General features: G+C 39.7%; 1 protein-coding gene across 3 annotated transcripts in view; it reads left to right on the top strand.

Annotated features, from left to right (window-relative positions):
- Window positions 1-18,762, top strand: part of FAT3 (FAT atypical cadherin 3) — a 2,670,157-nt gene that overhangs the window by 2,565,444 nt on the left and 85,951 nt on the right. The window lies entirely within an intron of this gene.

Here is an 18,762-nt window from a genome sequence, read left to right as displayed (position 1 = left end):
AATGCTGGTAGGTCATCTTTCTCTGTGAATTGTCAGTCTTTCCTCATCATTTAGATGTTCCTTTTATACACAAGTTGTGCTATTAGTGCTATTAGGATTTTTGGGGTTGCTGCCACTGGATAATTGGTAGTGGTCGTCACATCCATAATATTTATTTTATATTTAATAGTCTCTTCACTTTGCAGTAGGTCTTCCCCTTGTCAACAATTTCTTAGCGGGTTACGATGTCTTGTCCAGGTACCCTGTCTTGTTTTAACAGTGTACCTTTTATTAAGCATATGTTGGGTTGTTTGTTTGTAATAACTTGTTGCAGTTAAACTCTTTTTTTCTAGAGGCTCCTTTAGCTGTTTAAAACTTTCATTTAAAGGCTCACTGCTGCTTTTCAGGTGTGAGAAACATTTCTGCAGTTTGTTTCCCACCCTCCCTCCCTGTTGGTATAGTGTTTTTATAGTTGGTGGCTTTGCAGTTGCCCGCCCCTAGTGTAAATTTGATCTGGGACCCTCCTCCCAGTCTAGTGTCATTACCTTATTCTACCCAGTACAGGGAGAACATTTGAGAAGGCCAATCAGCTTAGTTTCTGCTACTCCTTTCTCTCTTTCCACTTAATTTTTTTTTTTTTTTTTTTATCTGCTTTTACTGTATTTGTGTTTCTTCCTACTTTATTTTGCTTTTGCATCATCTTAAAAGTACTCAATTATATTTATTACTGCTTGGTGTAACTCATTCTAAGCCTTTTAGTTTAAGCACTTGGGCTTCAGACCAGTTGTTTTACATTAGGAAGGTTTTTGGTCTGCACTGTGGTGGCAGGACATGTAGCTTACATTCCTCTAAGTTGGGAACTGCTGATTGAGGGCTCAGTGTCTGTTATTCTAAAAGTGTATTAGTTCTGGTTTAAGCACTTGGGCTTCAGGCCAGTTATTTTACATTAAGAAGGTTCGTGGTCTGCACTCTTGTGGGAGGACAGGCTGGACTCTGCCTTTCCGAACTGGGAATTTCTGGTTAAAGGCTTATAGTGCCTGCATATTTGAACTGTTTCTTACTGAAATTGGTACACCTTGTTTGCTGTAGCATAGACTAGATCCAGGCCTGCTGAATCTAGCTTTGTTTGTATGCTTGTTGTTTGTTTGCTTATTTCCATGAAACGCTAATTTCACCTAAAACGCGGCTTTTCAGCGCTTCTGTGGATCCCTACTGATATCTGCATTGCTTACTGTACTTATATCCTTGTTTCACTTGAAAGAAAGTTACTGTTTGTCGTTTTTGCAATTAAGTTACCTGTAACACATTGCATTTAAGTTACCTGGCACTTGCTCACTAAGTCAGCACTAAAAAATTAAAAGCACTACACCCTCACAAACTCCCCTTGAGTACCTTGTTCCCCATTGGCCCTTTTTTTCAATTATAAAGGAATTCCCAATACTAGTCTAGCATGTCCAAAGGTCAGTTGTCAATCTCCTCTCCAGTCCAGCTGGTGAATTTGGGAATCTTGAGGTAATGTTACAACTGCCTCATGTACATGGACAACCCTCTCCTCCTCCCAACAAATTCAACACATGTGAGAGATGCAACCATATAGCCAAACTGGAGGCTAAGCTCTCTCAACTCAGTACTGGCGTAACCAATCAGGAGGAGAAGGAAACCACACTCACTACAATTCCAGTCTCACATAGACCTACCACGACAGCAAACCAAACACATAAACACACAAAAACATACTGGGAGGCTCAAAATAAAAATCTGCCTAAGCAGCAGAGACCTCCAAAGCAGACACCCAAGCAACCGCTACCCCAAAACAAAACACATGCAACACATAGCTCACAAAGCCAGTGTGCCGAACAGTCACAGCCCTTAAGGCTAAACAACACACCTGATACACTTGTAATAGGTGACTCTATCATCAGGCACACTGACGTCCTGCTCACCAGGCTGAACAAGGAGAAGGTCAGGTGAGCTGCCTGTCAGGCGCTAGGATCCACCACATAACACAAGCACTCAGGTCACTCCAAGGCAAGTACAAATATGACTCAGTCATTGTCCATGCTGGTGTGAATGACCTGAGACGTACCTCCCTGGACTACATGAAAAGAGACATAGAGGAGCTCTCTGAGTATGTAGCCCAGGCCGGTATGACCCTGACCTTGAGTAGCATCTTACCCTCACCAAGAATGATGCCACAATATGAAGACAAGATGATCAATTTCAACAATTGGCTTAAGTATTGGTGTCATTCAAAGGGGATCCAATGCCTGTCAGCCTGGGATGACATGCTCGACAAGCCACGATGCTTCGCTAGGGACGGCTTGTACCTGTCACCCTGGGCTTTCGGATATTGGCAAAGGCTCTTGCTACCCCATAGTGCCTTTTTAGGCAAGGCTCAAAAGACAAACCCACCTCCATAGGTATCACAAGGGATAAGAAACTAAGAGTAATGCTACTCAACGCCAGAAGTCTAAACCTCAAGATGCATGCACTCGAAACTCTCCTTAGCATGGAGAACATCGATATCTGTGCAGTAACAGAAACTTGGTTCAAGGCTCCCGAGAGCACCCCAGCACTACCAGGTTATATCTCATACCATGCTTTTCAGCCCCAAAACTTGGACCGAATCACAAAATGAGGGGGAGTATCAATATTCGTCAAAGATACCCACACCTCCAGGTTGGTGGCACAGCACAAAGCATCAGAGACTATCCATGTGCAACTAACAGTGGGTAAAACTGCCTTCCAGTTTATAGCCTGCTACAGACCACCCTCCCAAACCTAGGAACCCCACTCGGCCTTCCTGAGAACACTGGAAAATATGAAGGTCTCTCCAAACACCATTATATTGGGTGACTTCAACTACCCAAACATAGACTGGGAGCATTACTCTAGCTCCAACACCCTAGCCCAAAGGTTCCTAGAATTTATAAACTCAAATGCTATGGAACAACTTGTTACCACTCCCACAAGAGGGAAAACATACTGGACCTGATCATCACCAACATGGGGACTCTATGCTCCAGACCAGAAGTGTATCCCTCACTGGTAAGATCAGACCATAAACTAATCTCACTGGATATTCATATCCCGACCCCACCCCTGCCCAGAAAACCACAGTGAAAAACTTCTCTAAAGCAAATTTCACACTCCTCAAAACTGAGGTGGAATCCTTCAAAGCCCCGGCCTGTGGAAAATATGGCCCAGACTGCAGAATCCTTTATAAACGCATTCTATGAACACCTTCAGGAATGCATGGATCTTGCAATCCCAAATAAAACCAAGACCCAATCCTCCAAAGGCAGACGTCCTGTCTGGTGGACCCCAGCCATAAACAAACTATACAATAGAAGGAGGAAGCTACTACATGATAGAGCAAAATCCCAAAAGGGAAGGCATCTCTGATCAGTATTAGCAAAACTACGGGCACTCATAAAATCGTCTAAGGCCAGCTTCGAGAGAAAAATTGCACAGGACACTAAGGATAATCACAAGGCTTTCTTTAGTTATGTTAGGAACCTGGGTGGGAATTCCCAGATATGCTCAGAATTAGTCCAAAATGACAAAAAATACACCAAACCCACAGACATTGCCAACATCCTAGCTGACAGGTTCAGCGCAAACTTTTCCCCCCCCTCGAGTGCTGCCCCCCTGACATCTCAGATGCTCAGGTAAAAGCCGCCCTCTCCAAAGCAAAAAACACAGCATCAATGGGACCAGATGGTGTCCCGGGCTGCGTCCTACATGAACTCCAAGAAGAGCTAAACTCAAACATAAAACTACTGTTCAATCTCAGCCTTACTACAGGGTATGCACCCAAAGAGTGGCGTACAGCAACAGTGGTCCCTCTCCACAAAGGTGGTACCTCAATGGATCCTGGAAACTATCACCCCATAAGCCTGACTAGCTTGGTCTGCAAAGCTATGGAAAGGATCATCATGGACCTCATAAATAAAGATATTGGGGACCTACAGACACTGGATCCTACCCAGTTTGACTTTGTTAAGGGCAGATCCTGCCTCTTAAACCTGGTCAATTTCTTTGAAATAGTCACCAAGGCCATTGACGAGGGGAAGGTGGTCCACACAGCCTACCTGGACCTCGCAAAAGCCTTCGATACAATACCCCACTCGGGCATTATAGATAAGCTCACCAGCTTAAATATAAACCCCTATGTCACTAGATGGGTTGCAACTGGCTCAAGGACAGAACCCACATGGTTAGAACTGCTGGAGCCATGTCAGACTCCAAACCAGTTACAAGTGGTGTCCCACAAGGCTCAGTCCTGGGACCTCTCTTGTTCGGTATATATTTCTCGGAGGTACAGGCCAACATGGAAGGACTGTGGCTGACCAAGTTCGCAGATGACTGCAAACTGGGCCCCATAATCGACTCTCCAGCCGACACAAGCATCCTCCAAAAGGGCCTCATAGAAACAGACAACTGGTGCCAGAGCCATGGCCTCAAGCTAAATGCCAAAAATTGTATAGTCATCCCTTTGGCAAAACAAAGTGCCCACAAATTACCACATAGGTGGTAATCCATTAAGTACAGAAGAAGTAATTAGGGACCTGGGGACCCAAGTTGATAGCAATCTCTCATTTGACAACCACGTGGCCAAAGTGGTTAGAAGAACATTTTATATAGCCCACCTAATCATGAAGGGATTCACATCTAGATCAGGGAGGTCATCGTGCCTCTTTACTCATCCCTCATCAGGCCCATAATTGAGTACAATGCCCTTTTGGGATGTACCTTACCAGACACCTGCAGCAACTGGAAAGACCCCAAAAGTACCTCACCAAGAGGATCAAAGGGCTCAAACAGATGCCATATGCTGCCCAGTTAAAGAAACTCCAGCTCTACTCAGTGGCATACCGCCTGCTCAGAGGCGATCTGTGCCTGACATATAAAGCCATGTCCAACCCGTAATTAATGGACATGCTGCACCTCAGAAAATCCAAATCTCATTGAGCTACGCGCTCAAGAGACTTGAACCTCAGCACTGAAATAAATAGGACATGCTGGAGGGACAGATTCATAACCCAGAGGCTCCCTTCACTCTGGAATAAAATCCCAGTCCAGGTTAGGCAGAGTCCCTCATTGACTCTCTTCAAGAGGAATCTTGATGAGTGGATGGGAGATCGTACGTTTACCCCGGGTATCACTTCTGTGTCACTGTTAGACAGAGGCACAGTATACTAACCTCGAAAAAGGGCATAGCAAAATTAATTTAAAATGGGTGGCGAAAGCCAAACACACTCTGGCTAGGCTTATAAATGCCCTAGAGCAGATAGCCTAGTATGAACCTATGAACCTATGAACCTCTGTGGCCCACACCTTGAAACAGTTTGGCCCAGTTGCTATTTACCATTCTTGTAGTCAACCCTTCTGACCAATGATAACATTTTTATACTGTATTTGTGTCATCAGCTCTCATCTGGGATGGTTTTTCTGTTCAGAAACAGTATTACTAATGTATTGGCAGTTACTCGTATTACATTGCAAAAGATAATTTGTTTTGTATTGCAGGACCGTACTACAGAGTCTCATTTCTTTAATAGCCCTCTTTAAGGGCTTGGGGAATCCAAAGTGACATCATTTGGCTGCCAGAGAATGTGATGATTATTTCTTGCTGTCTATCAGAATTTGAATTTTCATAACTGTACTTTGGAGTTAATTTTGTACTGATTCTGGTAGGCTGCCCTCACCGCTCTCTGCTGCGTGGTGTGTTACTTACTGCATGCTGACCACAATTGCTTTATAGCAAACTGTCCCATTAACTGCTGTGTTTTCTATGAATGTGAGTCTTTGGTTTGGTTCTACATGGATGAATAAATGAGGGATTGTGTTGCTTGTGTTAAAGTGTCTCAGTGTTACACTGTTTCAGTGTTTTGCTATTTCCACCCTGATTCCCAAAAAAGCATTTTTATTTATAATAAAGTCTTCAGTGAATTGCATTCCATCATTCTGAGGCATTTGAATTTAACTGCACTTTCCAATGTGGTTTCATGCAAAAGTTTAACTAAAGGACCTTTTGTTTTATGTTACAGTTTCAGTACTTTTATTTGTCTTCCTATCTGCCCAAGTTTAGTGTAATTTACTTGTAGTGCATGGAGTACAGTGATTACACTCCAAAATCGTCAAAAAGATAAACCTGTAAAGTGCTACTGTCCCTGAATATCTTGCCTCATATTTCCATTCTGTCCTCAGAACATTAGTCATTCTCAAACTTGAGTAAATTGTAGCAATATTTAAAAACTGCCCCTGACTTTTCCTCCTTTGTCAACCCCTGTCCCCCAAATTGTTAAGCAAATTAAATATGTACATGCTGTCTGTGCAACAGCACTTATTAAATACTTTACTGGGTTTCAAAGCCAGTAAAACACTTGAAGCTTTTTTTTCCTCTAACGGTTAGTACCAGAAATAGATAAAAGTTCATGCATCACAAAGAACTATGATCGAGTCTCACTGATTCTAACCATTTATTAGAAGTCTTTGACATAGGTGCCAAGATTCACCTTTCGGGCTTTGCTGTTGAGCTGAATTTGTTGGCATCAATGTCTTAACAAATAATAATTTGGATAAAAATTGGAGACCTGATCATAATCCTCTGAGTTATTGTTTGGAGTTCTTTGTTTGCATTCCCACTTTAAGGGCATTGATACAGGAGTAATCATAATTGTTTGTGTTTTTTTAGGGGGAGGGGAGTTCTTTGTTTGCATTCCCACTGTAAGGGTATTGGTGCAGGGGAAATTATAATCATCATCCATGTTATTGTTGGGAATTCTTTGTTTGCATTCCCACTGTAAGGGCATTGGTACAGGAGTAATCATAATCATCTGTGTTTTTTTAAGGGGAGGGGAGCTCTTTGTTTGCATTCCCACTGTAAGGGCATTGGTGCAGGGGCAATTATAATCATCCATGTTATTGTTGGGAATTCTTTGTTTGCATTCCCACTGTAAGGGCATTGGTACAGGAGTAATCATAATCATCTGTGTTTTTTTTAAGGAGGGGGAGCTTTTTTTACTTCACCGAGGGGTGGCATTGGGCAGGGGTAATTATAATCATCCAAGGTGGGATCATCCATGTTATTGTTGGGAATTCTTTGTTTGCATTCCCACTGTAAGAGCATTGGTACAGGAGAAATCATAGTACTCCATGTTGTTTTGGGAGTTATTTGATTGTATTCCAGCTGTAAGGACATTGGTGCAGGGGTAATCATAATTCTCTGTGTTATTGTTGGGAGTTCTGTGTTTACATTCCAGCTGTAAGGGCATTGATGCATGGGTATTGTTATGACTCGTTTTAACATGGCAGTCATTTGGACAGATATTCTGGATTAGCATTTGAACTCTGAGTTCTTTGGTTTATAATTTTCAATGACTTTTGGAGTGACCAGATGATTTTTGTCTGTTTATGCCATCTTTTTAGTACGAGAAGATATTTACATTTTGTTTCATTTGGTCATAGCTAGCCTTCCATTTTCAACTGGATTATCATTAAAGACTGTCAAATGAAAATTTGTGGCATTAAGATATATTTCTGACTTCCTGAATTGATCAGTTAATCTCATGGAGTATTTAAGAAGTCTGTAGATTTATTTCAGTATGCAGTTCATACTAATAATGTATCATTTTTTTCTATTTGTTTTAGATATATATTATTTATATTCATTTCTGATTTTCTGTTAAAGTTTTTATGAGATGCATAAGGATTTATCAGTTAAATGTACCCAGTCTGACTCAATTCTTTCTATAAAGTTTATATTACTTTCCTAATTCCCTAAATGTTTAGCTGAAGACATGAAGTAAGTAGTAGTATTATGTTTTCCACATATATCTTGAAATCTTCTAATCTAACCTGTAAACAATTAACACTGATGTTTTGTTCAGGGAAGTAATTTATTGGAGACTGTTCTTGGCATTTATATAAACTTTTTCATAAGTACTTTTTACCATTCATTGTATGGATACTGTAATTAGCAACACTGTGTGTTTGAAAGCCCTTGTAATACCCAGACCAAATAACCATTCCCAAAGATGCAAGACTTTTCTTAGTAGTGGATGTCGAACCATTTGGCATCTACTGTTGCTACCTTTTTGTGGATGTAGAACCATTTGGCATCTACTGTTGCTACCTTTTTGTGGATGTTGAACCATTTGGCATCTACTGTTGCTACCTTTTTTTTTTTTTTTTTTTTTACTCTGGTTCACCTTTAACAATTGATCTCCATATTTACCTATCTGTCATTCTGTGGTGAGAACCTAAAATCCATTGATTCCACTAGGGGTGATGGACAAACATGCTGGGAGTGAGGCTTTTATCCACATGTGAGATTGTAAGTGTTCTTGCTGCATATGCTTGCAAAGACCCCACAGGTGAATGTGCAATTAACATCTGCTGTGGGCATGTCTCTTCTGTGAGAGGCATCTCTTAAGAGGCAAGCACTTCTAGTAATTTCTGGTCTCCATTGGGGATTCTGCCCAGAGATCAGACTCTGGACATATACTGTCCAACTCTTGCCCCAGATAGTGGTGAGCAGGCATTTTATCATTTCTCTCCCTCTCTCTCTTTCTCTGTCCCCAGCAAGTCCTTTTTTTATTATGCTCAATCACTTTGAGCCTGTTTTACCAAGAGCTTATTCATCCAACCATTTAGCCTACCATGTTTATCCGCACACAATTGCTTCTTGCCTGCTGGATTACCACATCCTTTTCAGTTTTTTTTTTTTTTTGCTAATTTCTGCTTCATTTTAGACATAGCTGTCTAATATGCATATGAGACAACTTCATTGCAACTTGCTTTACACTGGCCCTAGGTGTATATACACAGTAAAACTTAAAACACAGGCATCAGATCTGCTGTTCAGTGTACTTTCCTCACTGGCATCTGCTCCTTGAATGGCAGACCCAGCCAGTATATACATACACCGCCATGCTTGCATGAATTCATTCAGTCATTCATTCTCCAACACCTGCTTTATCCAGTTTAGGATCACAGGGAGGGAGAGACTAACCCTGTACTCTGTGAATGCCTAACAGAAAAAAACAATCCTGGACAGGAAACCAGTCTCTTATAGGATGTATAGACACATGCACTGACACATGCTGCACACACCTACAGGCAGTTTGGAGGATTGACAGTTTAGTTACAGCATGTCTTTGGAATGTGGGAGGAAACTAGACCACCCAGTAATTTTCTATGTGAATACAGGCAGGAGATGCAGTTTCCATAGAGAAGATACCCAAGCTACGAACTGAACTGGCGAATCAGGTCTTATGAGGCAACAATGCTTACACCTTCTTGTTGGTTGCACATGATCTTTCAGTCATCAGACTTTCTACACATATTGTTGGACTCTTGGAGCATGTCATCACATGAATGTACAGTGTAGGTACCAGTACCTCCCTAATATCACTTTTTACCTATATTGTTGGGAGGCTAGAGTGGACTAGTATATCAAGGACATGTAGACTAGCATCTCGTACATGTTCTTGCAAGTGTACACATCAGTCACTGTCTTCCTAGGTCTTCAGCAGATGTCAGTCCTGAATTGGAGTACCAACTAGTTTCTGTCCCAATCCCAGAAGAGGAAAACCTTTGCTCAGATATTACTTGCTATTCCACCCATGTGCCAGCTGAATATTCATAGATTCATAGGTTCATACGTGAATGCTGGGATATCTGCTCTGAAGAGCCATTGTAGGCTAAGCTAGAAACCTGAGATCAGAATCAAACGCTGAAAGACCATAACCATTATGCCAACCCCCTTAAAGTTCTGAATTCAAAACTGAGTAAGAAAGTGACACTGTCATGTCAGTTGATCCTCTGCAGACAATTACTGTTCAGATTCCTAATCACACCGGATGCCCTTATTTTGAAAGGATTTCTAAAGTATGTTTATCCATTGGAATTATGGCTGTTTAAGCTTTAAAGTAAAAAAAAAAAAAAAAAATCTCAGCACTAATTTTCTTGGGAAACAGGCTCACTGTAACCAATGCCAGCATCCCCTTTATACTTGTTAAAATAAAAAGGAATTCAGCCTGAGACAGCAGTCAGTATTCTGCTAGACCTTTTAGCAGTTGGATGTTCCTAGGGGATGTAGGACTAAATGGAACATGACCACATAAGGGACAGGGTCACTGTCACACTTACTAGTTCTTCCTCATTGCTGACATGCCCCAGATCTCTTCCTAGCAGTCGTCACAGAAAAGTGATGTTTTTTTTCTAATGTCAGAAGAAAACTCTAGGGTTAAACCTGTCTGAGCCTATGAACTGAGAAAGAAGTAGTTAACTACCACAGCAGGGCCTTCACCAGTTTTGCCTCTTTCGCCGTGGATTATAAGATAATGTTTCTAGCTGCTATCAAAGTTGGTGAATTAAAAGTTACTTGCTCCTGGAAATAAGTTGCTAGCTTGATGGACAGCTGTCCAACAAACCCCAGTGCAAAAAGCATACTTGTGCATGAAACAAAGTTGCACTTCAAGGAGGAAATTCTCTTTTCCCCCTAGTGCCATAACCTTGGCCAGGTGCAGGAATGAAGTCCTATATTGTTGGAAGTGGGGGCTGTCATAGGCTTTGCTCCCCCACAGAAAGCAATTGTTGAATGAAGTTGTATAAATACCATTTCACTTTTTTTTTAAATGGTATCTGCAGTCACATCCTAAGATTATACCCAGTACTGCCTTTACTAGTAAAAGCTGAAGACCTTCTCTGCCATGCCATCTTGTAGATACAAGATCAAGAGATAAGCAAAAGAAAGAGCGTTGCTTAAATAAATGTTCAGAGCGTCATAATTCTAAAGATGCAAAGATCCAGCAGGCCTACATATTTATCTTTTCTTAAAAAAAATAAAAGGCAGAATGAAACAACTGGCCTCTGAACTAAAAAAATCTAATTCAAGCAAACAATAGTTTAAAACATGCATAATCCAGTCAAATGTTTAACATCAACATACATTTTGCAAGTACAGCTTGACAAAATAACACATATGAAGTTGTGAAACATACATTATTTCTGATGAGGAGTAGGCAGTCATAAATTTTGGGTACCCAGCTGATTTTGCAATTTCTTCAGAGGGACCAGACTGTTGCAGTTGCTTATTCTTAAATGAGGTAGATCTCAAGGTGTGAGTCTACCCACTTCTGTGACACATGAGAGATGCTTTGGGGAGACGCCTCAGCTGGGCACTGCTGTTGGAAGCAAACCCCCATTAAAGTGGTAGCCACAAGTATTTCCCAAGAGAATGCCACTAGTGCTTGGATAAAGGCTGTGCACTCCCACATCAGGTCAAAGATCTGATTTCAGTTGCCAAGGGTGTTTTCCTCAAGTTATTTCTCCTCATCTTGCTGCAAATCTGTCAGTGAAATTTATTTAAAATTCACTGATCAGAGCCACAAATTTCTCCTGCTGCTGGGAGGGCTAATGACCTGCCTCTAATCCTCTGGTTTAATGACCATCAATTATATGCTTTGGGAAGCTTAGCTCCAGTTCATGGCTGGCATACAAAGTGTGAAAAAGTACCTTGTAACAAGTTATTAGGGAAAATGATAAACAGAGATGTACAATTTATTTATTTAGTTGTGTATTTTATTTTATGTTGTTTTATTTTATTTATTTGTTAACCAAGTCAGCCCACTGGCCTGGGTAAGTGAGTTCCAAAGGATTAAACAGTAAGCAAATGGAGACTGAATATGTCAACTGTGGACTACAGGAAGTAGCTCATTAACAACTCGTGGCCTTAATATTCTGCTCTAACTCGTGGCCTTAATATTCTACTCTAACTGCTTAAGCTCAATGTCATTCAAATAGGCATAGCCCTCCTTTCCTGTGCAGGCCTCCCCACATCAGTCACCCAATGACAAGGACTTCCTCTATGCTGACCCTTATTTTTATGCTAGCAGACCCCTTCTACAGTCTCTGTACCTTTATTCTCTGTTCCTCACCTATCTAGGCTTTTTGATAGGAGGGCAAGGGATCATAGCTCTCATGTGTGTCACTCCAGAAGGAGGAGTCATGTTTGTCATTTCAGAAGGAGGAGTTTCTGCCCTTATTTTTCTGAATCCATCATCCACAGTGACACTGCGGAGTGAGACATTCCAATACTAAAATGGCGTTGACGACTCCTCTTGTTCTGTTAATTCTTTTTCCAGGGTACCCACCTTTGGTGATAATCCTGGTATAATAAAGAATAAGTTGGAGTTACCTAAGCATATAAAATAAAACAATTAGTGACTTGTATCCCAAAGGATGCTTCATTAAAGTCAGGCATAAAACAAATCAAACTTTGTGAAGAAATGTTGCAGCTGAACACAAATCTTGAACTGTTTTACTTGTTTAGTATGGCACACTTTGGCTTACGCATTGCTTTGTTTTCAATGCAGTTTTGGCATGATTGCTGAAAGTGTAAACATCCATGTCATTATATAAAAAAAAATAATAATAATGTATATCCAGTAAAAGAAAATGTAGAAGCCTGGGCCATGTTTCCCTCTTAGAACCTGTTTTGAGGTACACATTCTAAGTATGAAAACAACCTGACTATAATTCACTTACTCCTGAAAGGATGACCACCTTAATAAATCAGATTTGTTTTTGCCTCATTTAGAAGACAAATGTAACAGTGGATACTTTTAACAGTTCTGCTGTTGTATATAAGTCAAATAGCACCAGTATCTAGCATCTCTTCCTCCTCATACAGATTTGGAAAAAAATAAATTACAGAGCATTTATGCTTGTGTTGTGGTCACTTAATGATCTGTCATACATGGTACAGTTCCTGGATTTCCTAGTTTTTCAGACACTTAACAAGATTTCCTTTCCGACAAGATTCTCCGGCTCATAAAACCAAATCGCTTTTCCTTATTGCCTCTAAGGTGATTTTCATCTTAAATTTATTGATTATTTTTGACATGTTATTGACCTGGTGGACCCTCCCTGTAAGAAGATGCAATGCTGATGCCCACAATTTTGCAGTTGTGGTGCCCCTGGAAGGATCTACATGCACAAGCTACAGGCATTGCTTATCCTGTGACCATTAAAACTGTGCTTGACGAATGCTGATGCCCCTTTCAGAAGTAAAGTTCTTCAAGGTATTATTGAGGACCATGTGGCAGCATTTCAAAGCTCTTCCAGTAATATGGGAATAAAAGAGTCATTCCAAAGTCCAGGGAAAACTGCGTTGTTTCCATATAGAATGACCTCAGAATTTTGGCCACCCCATTCTGCAGTCCCTGGCTATGCTCTTTGCAGTCTTGCATGACCATAATTGTGGAAAGTTCTCTATACAGCATGCAGCATAGGAACCCATCATTAATGGCAGTGGGTGTTCAAAACAGCATTCGATTTGGGTGGGACTCTCTGAAACTTCTAGGTATCCCCTTCAACACTTCACATGGTCTTCCTAGAGTTTTTGGTGCAGGCTTAGCTTTTCCAAAGCCATCATATCAGTTCAAAACTGATGATATGCAACTGTTTGCAGACTGTTTCTGGTTACCATGAATATTACTAGATGCTGATTTTAAAAATTACTGCCATAGAACAGTCATAAAATAAAGGGTCTATATTACCATATAGAATGGTAAGAATGTCGAACACTCATATGAGGGAAAACGCACGAGAACGAACTTGTTATTGTGAGGGGCTGCAACCCACTGCTAAATATATATTCCAACTCCAAGGTCACACTACAGTGAGGAAAGGGCAAATATTTCAATCCTCACTGTACCACGACCCCATAAAAACAAGTTCGTTCTCATGCATTTTCGCTCATATGAGCATTCAACACTCTTACCATTCGATATGGTAATATAGACCCAAAATAAACAGGAATTCAGCCTGAGACAGACGTTAGTCTTCTTCCTAGACCTTTTAGCAGTTAGATATCTCCCGGAGATGTGGGAGTACACTTGTAAAGACATCATTAGGCACAATATCCCAAGGTGTTATTGTGTTGCTTAAGGTAAAAGGTCATTCTAACAGCTTTGTTTGTCTGTAGGTATCTTACAGGCTTCAGATATTGCCAGTGATAGTAAACACTTTACTATTTTTGTTTCTTTTGTCATTATGTACCTTGTGATTGTTTTTATATCAAGCATGGAGTACTTTTAAACCTAAGTGAATCTCCAGAAAAGGTAACCAACAAGTACCTTAAATTCTTATTTAATTAGGAAGGAACGTAAAGTAGAAAGTGTTGATCACTTTGCAGTGTTTAATTAAAATACTTTATTAACAGGAGTTAGAAACCTGAAAGCTTTTGCAGAACGTAGGAAACTGATAGCTTTTCTTTGGAGTCATAAACATTAAAGGCCAACATTTCACACCCTATTTAGCCAATGTGCACATTATCCTGTTTGACTGGTGAAAGTGAGTTTCACCTATGAACCACCAATGCAAAAACAACTTCTGTTTTCTTTTGTGTCCTTCCTGTGATGTCAGTTGTTTTAAATGAATCTCCAGAAGGAGATGTACCAAGCCAAAAGACTGGTTTGCTGATTGAATAGTAGTTAAGATGAAATGCAGTACTCATCTGAAGGTTTATGGGTGTCAGAGAAGTGGTTCCGTCAGACTTGGGTTCCCAGTTATCCATGATAGGGGTTAAAGATAAACCTGTAGTGCATGCAGCTGTCACAGAGAATGATTTCCTAACAACAGTGTTAGGAGTAGTGAAGATCAAAAATCCATGCATGTCTGCTGAAAGGTTTACTATAGATTTCATAGAGAAGGCCCCCCTGACTTGCTAACATCTGAGGTTTTCATTTCAGTGGTTTTGATGATAGTATTGCTAGCTGTCTTGTAATTTACATGTTTAGATTTTAAGGCTTTTCAAAGAATATTTTGCTGTTTTGCAAAAAAAAAAAAAATCCACTTACGCCTTTTCCTCCAGACAAAAACACAGTACATCAAAATGTTCTGAGAATAAAGTGACAAAGGTGACAAAGATAGTATCCCACTTCATCAGAGTCTTCTGAATTGTTGAAGGATCTCTTATATCCAGCCCAGGGTCAGTCCCCAGTGTGGATTGATTCTGAGGAGGAGGAATGAATAGTTGGCTGCCCCCCCCAGGATGTGAATTTTGGAGATATACTGATTTAATGTAGGGTAACTTTAAACTGGACATTAAAGGTCTGTCCTTCCACAAAACCCAAAACCTGGTATGTAAAGAGAGCATGAGGATTTCAGATCTTCCAAAGGAAAAGATGAGGACATTGTTAGAAATGTCGGAAAAGTTACCAAGCATATTGTTAAGTGTGGTTGTCACTTAACAGATGACTTGTGCTAGGGCTGATCCATCAAGGTTTAATATGTTTCATTTAGCAACAACCCTTTTTAGAAGTTGTGAGATGTTCTAAATGCCTCTTCAGGCAATGGCAAACTATTTGGTGCTTCCTTTCAAGATAGCCTTAGGAAACTGGAGAAAAGGAGGCACCACATGCAAACAGTTAAGCAATTATTTCACCCTTCTATTCTCCATTACATGGTATTGTAGGGTCTACCTGTCAAAATCCTGTCTTTTCCAAAGGAACTAGAGAAAGCTGGAACAGCATAAAGAAAACCATACAGGAAAGTCCAGTATCAGCAACAACAATGGACCAAAGTTTTAAATGACCCAAATGAGATGAAGTACTAACCAGTGACATGGTTGTTCCTACTCTATATGATCTGCCAGATAGCCAGTTTTGAATCCACCCTTTGACATATCTATTGACACCAAGTTTTTAAAGTTTAAAAGTAATGATCAGATTCAAAAGGTTAAAGGTTTTTCTGCAGTCCTTGCAACTGCTGCTGGTCATCAAGCAGCAACCACTACTCAGTAGTGGTTGTCATCATACAGGCAGCCATGAGGAGACATTTTTTTTTACCTTTAACCCTTGTTTCTTCCATGCCTGTTGCCCACACACCTTGTCCAGTAGTTCAATGCAACTGTGTGGGTAGTTTCTACAAATGAAACCACGATTGTTGAGAAGAACACCTTTATAAACAACAGCAAAGCATTTGGGTCGATACCCTTCTTCAATACTAATACAAAAATTCAAAAACCAAATAGGTTTAAATAGGAGTCAGGAATAATCACATGACGTGCAGCCCAAAAGTCATGTGACAACATATAAAATATAAAATACAAATAAAATACATAAAAAAATATATGTATATACATATACACAAAAACCTAACATTCAGGGCACTAATATATACATATATAACTAAAAAATAAATGAATATACATAAATTTGTCTTATTTAACAGCATAGCTTAGTTCGTTGCAATTTAACAAGAACAGGTTTCAGTGTAATAGCAGAATTTAAACCTGGAGGATGGTCAGCAGCTAACCTAAATATCCATTCATATTCCTTGATCTCCAATAAATTATTAGTATCCCCACCTCTCAGCGATGTGTACAGAATGTCTATAACTCTGAACTTAAATCTATGATCAGGGCCACACATACTTATATGCTTATACAAAGCGTTTCTATCATTTGTTCTCCTAATCTCAGATTTATGTTCAATAATGCATTCCTTTAACTCCCTTGTCATTTTCCCCACATAGAAGGAGGAACATATGAGACAGGTTGCTAAATATATCACATTATTACTAGCACATGTGGCTGACAAATTAAATTTATAAATTCTACCAGTCAACGGATGCTTAAATACATTACTATTGCTGTTCACAATATCAGTACAACATGTGCAATTCGTGCAACGAAAAGTGCCATGCTTAGAGGAAGGATGACTAAGACCCCCATTAAAATCCTTATAACATAACTTACTTTTTAATGTTCTCATATTCCTATATGAAAAATAGGGTCTATCATCCAAAACAGCCCTAACATCTGTAGATGCCATCAGTATAACGCAATTCTTCTCAATGATCTGCTTAACCAAGTGTGTCGTAGTATTATAAGTAGTAACATATCTGATTCTAGAATCCTTTGGTACATTCCTATCCAGAGTAGAAATAGGCTCATCAATTGATAAAAAGATTGGTTTAAGCTTTGTCCATCTATCAGCTATGGTATTAACTTTCAGATCTAACAATAACTTTGAGTCATAACCACTATTCAAAAAATATTTCATCATTTCATCAAGTTGTGAAATAAAACATGACTCATCAGTATTTAAGCTGCTAACCCTGTCAAATTGAGCTGTTACTATGCCCTTAAACACATGGGGGGCGTGCATGCTGGTATTATGTATATATCTGCCAGCATATACTTCCTTTTTGTGGACACTAGTATGAAGAGACCCTTCAGATAATTGTACTTTAACGACCAAAAAAGTCACTATGCTATCTGAGAAATCCATTTTAAATTTCAGAAAGCCTGTAGTAGTATTTAAATATTCTATATACTCAATTAATTGAGGGGAGGATCCTTTCCAAATCAAAAAGCAATCATCTACGAAACACTGGTAAAAACATACATTATCATTCAGAGAATTAATATTACTACAGATGTATGTCTTCTCCCACTGATGTAAAACCAAATTGGCATAAGTATTAGCTACTGATGTGCCCATGGCTACACCAGTAAGCTGAAAATATAGTTGTTTGTCAAACAAAATGACTACAGAGACTAAGGTGGACTTTAATAAGAAACTACAATTACTTGAGAGAAAGGTAGGTGCCTTTAAGCGCCTACAATGGCAGCGCTTTAGTTTCCTGGCTTATTTGGATAGAGGCATTGTCCCACAAGGCTTAAGAATTTTGAAAATGCCCTCATATGGGAACGCCTATCCTGACTTACTAAAGCGTTGGCAGCAATTAAATATTAAATTGAGCCTTGACTATATGGCTCTTATGAATGACTTTTTCTCTGTTAGTGAAAAAGAGTTGAAAGATGAAATCGTGGTTATGGAAAGTGATATTATGGCTATGCCCTGTTTTACTAACATGCTCAATATCTATCAGCAGATGCTTGATAGACTACAGGCTCTTGATGATCGGCTGGAAGCTACCAAGAAGCGTAAGCTCATGCGTGACATAATTAATTTTCAAAGAGGTCATATATTTTCTTGGCCAAAAACTGATTTTTCTGTTCATAACAGTAATAAGTCTCATGTTCAGAAAACTTCCTTAGACACACTGGATGTTTTCCCTGAGTCTGCATCTGCCAATTTACCTATTCAGGAACCAGCACTTACTAACTCTTTGAATCCTTTGGCTGAAACCACGCCTACTTCAGTGACGCTGAGGACAGCTGATGTGAGTTTGGATTCGCACAACAACGAAGAAGGAAAACGAAATGGAGGCACTAACGGACATACTAACAGTGCCAAGAAAACTCACCAACTGACTTTAAATCTTTTGCAAAAACGGTTTCAATTAGACCAACCTGAGAAAGTACAAGAGCAGTCGACTTCGAGGGGCAGGTCTTTGACAAGGCAAACCATGGCTCCAATTAAACGTAAGAACGACAGCCCTTTAGGGCAAGGCAAAATGAGCCGAAGATAATCAAAGGTACTTTAAACTTGTCAGGCTTTATTTTAGAAGCCTCTCATTATTCCTTATTACAAAAGGGGCTTAACTTTATTCCGATGACCAGTGACGATTTAGTTGCTGCCTTGACTGATCTTAAACAGTTTGTCAGGAATGTGAATTTAAAAGTTTTATTTAATAATTCTTTACCTATTCAAACATGTTGTAAACGGCGCAGCACATTTATACCTGTTAGTATACCTGTATTAACTGCTTATCATGATCTATGTGAAATGGAATTGTGGTGTTTATATTATGATTCTATGAATTTAAGATGTTATAACTTAACGTATAATGAGCATA

Source organism: Protopterus annectens, chromosome 5.part0 (genome assembly GCF_019279795.1).
Source record: "Protopterus annectens isolate FY-2018-M chromosome 5.part0, PAN1.0, whole genome shotgun sequence".
NCBI classification, from domain to species: domain Eukaryota; kingdom Metazoa; phylum Chordata; order Ceratodontiformes; family Protopteridae; genus Protopterus; species Protopterus annectens.
The sequence above is the reverse complement of the archived record's forward strand: the minus strand, read 5'-3'. Positions and strand labels throughout refer to the sequence as shown.